The sequence below is a fragment of the Haliotis asinina genome, chromosome 5 (genome assembly GCF_037392515.1).
Source record: "Haliotis asinina isolate JCU_RB_2024 chromosome 5, JCU_Hal_asi_v2, whole genome shotgun sequence".
Lineage (NCBI taxonomy): Eukaryota > Metazoa > Mollusca > Gastropoda > Lepetellida > Haliotidae > Haliotis > Haliotis asinina.
This window is the reverse complement of record NC_090284.1, coordinates 73,848,323-73,856,853: the sequence shown is the minus strand read 5'-3', so window position 1 is coordinate 73,856,853 and position 8,531 is coordinate 73,848,323.

Genomic DNA, 8,531 nt, shown 5'->3' with positions numbered 1-8,531 from the left:
GCGTTTGTATTTTATAACTGAAACGTGAATTACTTTTAGACTAGAGGTATTCAACGTAGACGAATTTGTTATAATGCGGAGTTTACAGATTTCTGAGTCATGTCTGTACTGACGAACTCCAGTAACCCGCAATGATCTTCATTCCTCCATAAACCAGTACTGCTGCTGATGTTGGAACCAGCGCTCAAGCCGACTTTAACTAACATATCCTACTCCTGAAGCGTTAACGAGGAAACCAGAGAGGCGCTCTCCCAGATACAACACATGGCAGACTACATAGCAGTTAACGTCAAACATCAACACGCCGCTGTTCACTAATTATTCACATAGATCAAATACCGTTGCTAGCCGTGTTATCTGGCCAGGATGTGTAGCACTAGAGGAACCATGGCCACGGTTGTGCAGTATGAACAAACAACTGTTTGTTGTTATGTCCTTTGCTGATGGCCCTGTTTTGTTTATTATTAGTGTAGCAATTGAAAGAATGGTCTTCGGTAACATATGGCACCTGTATTTCATTCGCTTTGGCAATGATGCTGTAACACCTGACAATTGTCACAGAGTTATTGGTGGCTGAAGATACATGATGGTTCTCAAGTGCAATGTTTCTGTTGGTATACTTGTATTTGCACTTTGTGTGTTTTTCGTATTTGGGAGGCGGTGGAGTAGTCCTTTTGTTAAAGCGATTTCCTTCTTAAACGCCATGGTGTCTGTTCCACTGCATGCGGATATTGTGTATGGCATGTCTCCCGTCCCTGTCAAGTCGTTACCACTGCTAAATGACCCTAGATCCTACTCACTGACTGAACCCAAAATATTCTTACGATTCGCCCACTTATCTTTACAATTTTAGGAAATGATTACATATTTACATAATGATTTTTGGTGACGTAAGACTTGGAAGAATACAGAATTACGGTATAATTACGGTGTCTCCCTGTTGTCTGCAAGTTTGCAGTTGCCAACACCTGGCCTTCCAGTTTAGATGTCCGTCTGTCCCGTCATGGCGTGTTTTACATCAAGGACCCTGTGCATAAACTACGAGCGAAGGTCACTAATGAAGGTATACTTTGTAGGCAATTCCAGCCACAGGTAACCAGGAGATCAGATGTTGCTTGCCGGATGCTGGATCATTTGGTTAAAGACGCGAGGCACCAGGGAACCGCATCTTCATGCATGCCCCTGCTCCGTGGCCTGATACCTTACGCCTTGCTGTCTGACTGACTGATGTTTCAAACAGTCGGTGCACTACCTAGCAGCGACCCTTCAAGAACTACAGTTACCATGACAACAAGTTACTGTCAGGCAAATATACTTGCCATACATTCAATGGAAACGTGAAATTATCAGCTATTGATGATGTTATGGTTTAGAAAAAAAACAAAAACAAAACAAAACAAAAAAAACCCCCAAAAATAACCATTTACCACTGAACAAAACATGTTTTTTAATGACGTAACATGGCAACAATGCTTTAAACCAGGAATATTAATAATGTTCATTGCCTGTAACGTACGAAATATCATAATTTGGTTAAATTTCATGAGACCGATATTTCTTAAATGTGTAATAGATGAAGGTGTAAGTCTGCTGTCGCTTTTTACCACCAGTGTACCCTGTCTAAACTAATGCCATTTTATTGTGCTAAGCCTCTGATATACCACGTCGTTGTTTAACTGAAACATATATATGCTGACGACGAACCGATCCCTTCACGTCAGGCAAGGAAACAAAAAGTACCATCTTGTAACGTAAGCCAGGGTAACAACAAGTACCATCTTGTGACGTCATTTGGTGTGTAGGATAATCCAACGCAGGAACTTCCGGTCACCGGACAGACGGCCTACCCACCAAAGTACGGATACTATGTAATGAGGTCAACACGATATGTAGGATTCTTGTAGGAATGGGCTGTTTCGCTGCATGGGCAGTTCCAGGTAATTCCTTTCAGACCCAGTTCCAGCCACACGTCACGACCACTCCGAGTATACACTTTAATTGCACGGTAATACAAAGAAAACATTGCCATCTGCTAGCACTAAAGAACATATACCCTGCTTGAAAGTGCAGTCTCACAGTCGTTGCAAGAAGCCTGTCAGGCTCGGTAAAATGAGTGAAGATACAGTTGCCGTGTGCGGTCTGACAAGGTCGGTAGGGTCAAACAGGTCACCGTTGGCCTAAACAACAACATGCGTTGAGTCCAGATATTGTTAAATGAAGACACCGAAGCTTCTGTGTAAGTGTGCCGAGGACTATCTACATCCTCTGGTTACAAATGATGCTTGTCGCTGCATGTGTCTGTTTCAACCTAAGCTATGTTCTATAGCGGCAAACAGAAAGGCATTTAACTCGGTGTCTGGAATGAATTATCAGCCACTGCTTTCATCTTCCAGTTTAACCGAAACATGTTATTTCTTCTCCAGGAGTTTTCTCGGATTTCACTGACAAAACCTCCAATACATAACAGTAATGCGTAATAACATGTACCTATTCTATTACACGACTCGAGTGATCATATATAATTACATTAGTTGCAGAAGGCAATGAGGTGATCACATCACCAGTACTGGAGGCATGTGTGGGTAACATTTACACGCGATTTAACTTCTTTTAGCATTGCTATTCGTTCCGTTAGTGTTCTCACAATTACAGGGTGAGGCCGACAGACAAAACTACGGGAAAACGTCATTAATCCCTTGAAATGGGACAGCTTAACGTGGTGACTATACACATAGTATAGTACGGATCATGTCACAATATGACGTCTACTGAGAAAAGCAGAATGCATATATCGCAGCGGGATGACAAGTAGGCATCACCATTCGAACCCACTGGACTCGAGACCTTCATCATCTGTTTCTTTATCCACAAGTTTAGTAATTACTGCTTAGATTAGCAAACTCCAAACAAGCAAAGATGCACTTAAATTTCGGGTATATAAATTTTTGGATTTTTTCCAGTAATGGTCAAATAGTCAACATCCACCCATTCACCCTCCTGATATAGAAATAGAAGGAGACTAGCCAGCCTTTCACATTTTGGGTCTCTGCAAGTGGCAGAACAAAATACCCAATACAAAACACTCTGGATACTGTAAAGTGTGTGTAGTCTTAGTCCGCTTTTAGCAATATTCCACCAATATAATGGCACCGGACACCAGAACGAATCCGGCTTGACGAACGAACGCTGTAACCAACAGACTACCCCACCGCCCCTCGCAATGCTATACAACAAAAGAGACGGTCACAAGACAACCTTCCACTTATGTCAGACAATATTCCTTCCTTTCGCCATATTTGAGGTACAATCGGTAATGCCCTGTCCATTTGAAATATTACCTGATCAGGGTAACAACATCCAAGGATCAACAAGCCATGCATATGATAAAGTAATTGATTTCACAGTATCATCTTATTATTTCAAATGTGTCTAGTTCACAAGGAGAAATAATACGTCAGATGGCATAGTTTACCTTGTGGTAAATACTTATTAAGTGAAGGGAACCATTGCTGGGGAGTGTATCTGTTTAGCTAGTTTGACAGGACGGTTGATACCATGACACACGGACATACTACCATATTAGAGGTTAACGAATGTATAACGTCCACTTCACAGGACAGCTAGTGTGGCTTATCCTCCGACACAATTTCCATTTGGCGTTAAAGGCAAGTAGAGAACTCCTGGCAACCAAACATCATGAGGACGATAACGATGTGTATATAAAAACGGAAGTATTTAGCCTATATTTCTACATTACGAACGTAGCTGATTGAACAGTACGCCTCCTCCGCTGCTATACACATCGACCAGAGATAGTGAGATGTAGCCTAGTGCCCGTCACTTGCAGACTCAAGGTGACGGGTTTCGCACGCTCCCCTGTCGGCCTGTATCAGGGAACAACTTCCATTATAACGCCGTTAGTGAAGTGCCGTCTGCGAGAAACACTGTACCAGATGGACGGAGGAATGTAATATGCAAAAAACAACAAATAATGTTCTTGTAAGCTAAACATAATGCAATCAGGGACGTCATGTTTTGGAGCGTACGTAAAAAAACCCCAGCTGTCTACACAAAAATGTATTCACAATGGTTATGTAGTAGATGAATACATGTTGTAAGTGATGGGTATGTAAGTGGTCAAAGAACTGAATCATTGGACAGTTCATACAACTAGGTATCAAATATGTATGAAAACATAAGAGAAAAGAAAACCTGCTCAGTGTGCGAAAGAGGAAAGATAGAGATGAACTTCATGAGAGGAGGTTATTATGATAATTATATACAATTAAATTATGAAACCTATTTAAATTATATATATTTTATAATGAATAGGAATAAGTAACTTATCCTTGGTTGGTGATCATATGACCAGATATCGGTTTTATTTCTACACTGGCACAACAACTATTACTGTTAAAACGTTGTAAACTGCAAGCAATGAATAAAATTCATGCCATCAAATGTGACATCCATCCTTACCAATTTTCGTCACAGTCGTTAACCCACCCAAGGACACTTTGACGGTTTACCCCGCTCAAACTCTGGCAATTCTATAAATCTACAATATCATTACAGATACATTACAAATTATATTATTGTATAAACATGCATCCGACAGAAAACAGTAAATAATCTGTTAATTGGCAATTAGTCCAAGACTCCGCCCTCCTCAGCAGAAATACAATAACGCAACTGTTCCGAGAGATAACATGCAGCATCAGAGGCTAGTAACTATATTGCCTCGACGTGATATGTCGATGTCATTATTGCAGCTTTCACGGATATATATGACAGACTAACAATTATGAGATGAAAACTAGGGAGGTGAAAAACAGTAATGTCTTGGGATAGCAGGGAATATCTCATGTTGTCCTGTAGACATCCTAAACCAGTTTGGATAACGTTTATGGCATTTACTGTTATATTTCCTTGGCACGAGAATCACTGTAATAAAGATCATATCAGCATATCGTATGCTTGTTATTGTCCAATCGCTGAAGTAAACCTGTTTTTAAAGCTGTTCTAATATTACGTGTCATAATAATCTAATGGCTGTAATGTTGGGCGAATATCCATGTTTTTCATTGAAAGAAGAATGAGTCACTGTGAGTTTACCCTATATTAGCTATATAACAAATGCGCTTATGACATGTTGAAACATACGAAGAGCGCCTGGCATTGTAAGACAAACCATCACAATTACGTGATCTCCGATTCGAACCCTCAACTAAAACACACACTACACATATCTGGTCCTGTCAAGCCAACATGCATAGTTCATACACAACACCGATGTGGAGAAGCCTTTCTGAATTCATATATATCCATTATCCAGTATTCGATCATATATGTAAACGGTGATATGCAGACATTACCCATGTGCGTATATCATCATCTGTAATAAGCATGTACCACCTATTGTCATTTGCACACATCACCTGCTGTATACTTTTGATACAATGGCTAATTCATTCTCGAAAGGAACGTATATTAATTCTGATTCAAGTATGGATAAACCGTGTTTATATTCCCAAACAGGACGTATTACGCAAAAGAAATACAAAACATAAACTGGTGTGCAAAAGAAACTCCACCAAATATTTTTCTGGTCTAAATCAAAACTTAAGCAAAATATGGTAACATTAAACGTTTTATTGTAAAATGCAATCATTCAAACAAGAAGAAACACGAACTCGATCACGCAGGTCGTGATCTAATATCACATGAATGACACTGGGGTGCACTATTCAGTATTCGATCACCAATGCAGAATCGATTGCTAGCTTTTACTTTCCGGGGTGCACATATTGTTTAATACCGGGCGTGGCCACCCTTAGCAGTGATGCAGACCCGAACCCAAAGTCGAACTGAGTAGGTGAGTCTTCTGACGTCTTGATTAGAGATCCGTAATCTTCTGACGTCTTGATTAGGGATCCGACGCCATTCCTTTTGCAGGGCAGCTGTCAAAGTGTTACAATGGATGTTCAATGCTGTTGGCTTTAGATGACGTCATAGTGACGTCTAGGTTCCTCAAGTGAAACCCTCGTAAATACCAGTCCTCTTTTTGGGTAGTGACCTTTGGCTTGTCTACAGTACTGAAAGGCTGTCGTAGGCGTGTTACAAATCTGCCGACTTTGGATTTGCACCATCACAGGTCCTAGGCACATGCTCTTGTGTGTGTAACGTACCTGTAACGTACCGATTGCTTTCTCCCTCTGCTGTGGTGTTAAACGAGGCAAGAGTCTTGTTGACAATCGATTCAAATGATGTAAGAGAATAAACCTGTTAGCTTCTATCTATGTCAGGTTTGAACTCAGTTGCTACAATACATACGACTTGACACGTAATAAAGCTATTGATGACGTACAGGCATGAAAGTCGCTGTTATTGCATGGGCAAGGTTCGTCAACAAGTCATTGATGTTATGTCTGGTTTTGGACTTGAAATAGCATAAGATACAAAAACATCGAAAATCGGAAAATCTGAACTGATCAGTGTAAACAAAAACATTTTCATTCACCAATGATTCGAGTATAATACCCAGTATTTCAAACTGCCCTTCAGTTGTTAACTAAGATCGATTGTAAGTGTGGTGTCATTATAATGAACGTTTATTTATTGGTGGGTAAGATCTATGGAATATTAATAAATGATATTTGAATAAGTCATAAAGTGTTATGACTGCGCAATGGCATCAGGGGCCGATTAGTACAGCTTTGCACTCTTCATTATCACCCGAGTTTCGGGTAGTGGACCCATGCGCCCTACTCTGGATCCATTTATGGACATCAAATTATCAGCATCATTGGTGGATTTTGTCACAAAATACAGGTATATGTAACTACTCACTAACAAGATTCAGACCACATGGCAAAAACCTTGACAAGACATATCACACTGCAAAACAGAAACAGGCCGAGTCGCAGACTCACGTTGCCCTGTATATGTCGTATACTAAAAGATTCTTCTTGTTGTGTTCTGGTCAGTTAAGTCCAGTACATTCTCACTCAAGGTTAACTCTTCCAAACGACCTTCCTTTTCACCCTCAATCAATTGCTTGACCATGCAGGAACCAGCATGGGCACTCAGGATCACATGCTTCCCTCAGCCAATCAAAGCAGGCCTTACATAATTGGTTGGGAAAGATAAGCCGCTGTATATATGAAGTGAGCTTGGCGGTAGTAGTTCAGACCAGCTCTGGCCGTGAGTATTAGAACCCCCCTTGTGCCGTGCACTGGCGGATATATTCCCTTCCTGTCACAAGACCGTCCCCACTACACCCTGCACTGTCTCTCAGAGTCCTACCATTGATTACCTCTACTCTCTACTCAATATCTCAATATTACCATCCCAGAAAATATAACACCCGAGTGATAGTGTGCCTCTCCTGCCTTGGAGTAGATCTCTGATTTCTTCACTGATCCACCGATGCCTGTATGGAAACTTTATTAATACATACCCATGGTTTGGGTTTCTTTCGGTGTTTGACATGTGTGAATGGATTTCATAATACCTTCCTCGTAGATGTCCAAGCTAAATACTTTGGTCTTACTACATACTTTTTGTTTAGATGCAGAATTAATTCGGAATGCCTTGAAACTTTGAATGTGATGAGAATGTTTTTTTTTCCGTTGCCATAAACTTGTGGATATGTGTTACGCATAATTTCCGTAGAGGATATTTGTTTTTACGTTGCCATGGATACAGAGTCATTTACAGCAGAAGTTGATTATTTCTTTGGGAATCCTTTATAATTCGTTCAGGGTATTTATTGCAAATATAGATAAGTTTTCTCTGGAGCTCGGATTATCTACTGTTGCTTTGACGAGGAACTGTGTGATGAAGTTGATTAGGTTTAATGTGCCTTATGTTAAACCATGTTACGAAATGTAGCACTTGTTTGATTATACAGAACGGATTACCTTAGCTTTAGTTACCACGGTGGCTATCCATGATCAATTTCATATCATTCTTTATAGTTGCAACACTTCATTATAAATCGTAAAAACATGAAAATTACATACGCTCGAAAACATTATAGTTTCTAAAAGCAAACTCTGATTAATTAATTTATCGAACCCCGAAACAACTCTTTTCTGAGAGTGGACGTTTTTCCCGGCACTTCGATATCTGCTGGCGGCTGTGAACGCCAGGAGGCAGCTACTTGGTGCTAAGACAGTTGCCAGAGGTTCTCCCCTTCATCAGTATGATAGTAATAACGTTCGTTTGGCCTACTTCCATAGAGTTAGGTACCACGACAGCGATACGCGACCCTGGCGTTCAGGTGTAGTGTTTCTGTAGCCTTATATGTATGGCAGGGAGCCCACGGCTCCCGGAATGTCGCACTTGTCGGCATAATGAAGAGCGCGTGGAGAAATCAAGTAGCCATCTTAATGATGAGGCGCTGTCTTGGATTCATAACGAAATGCGTGCGAATAAACAAACACATGAAACTGCATTACCATTGATATGAAAAAAGCTGACTAGACGTTTGGTTACGGTAACGCTGTGCGTAGGCTATGATATGTGTA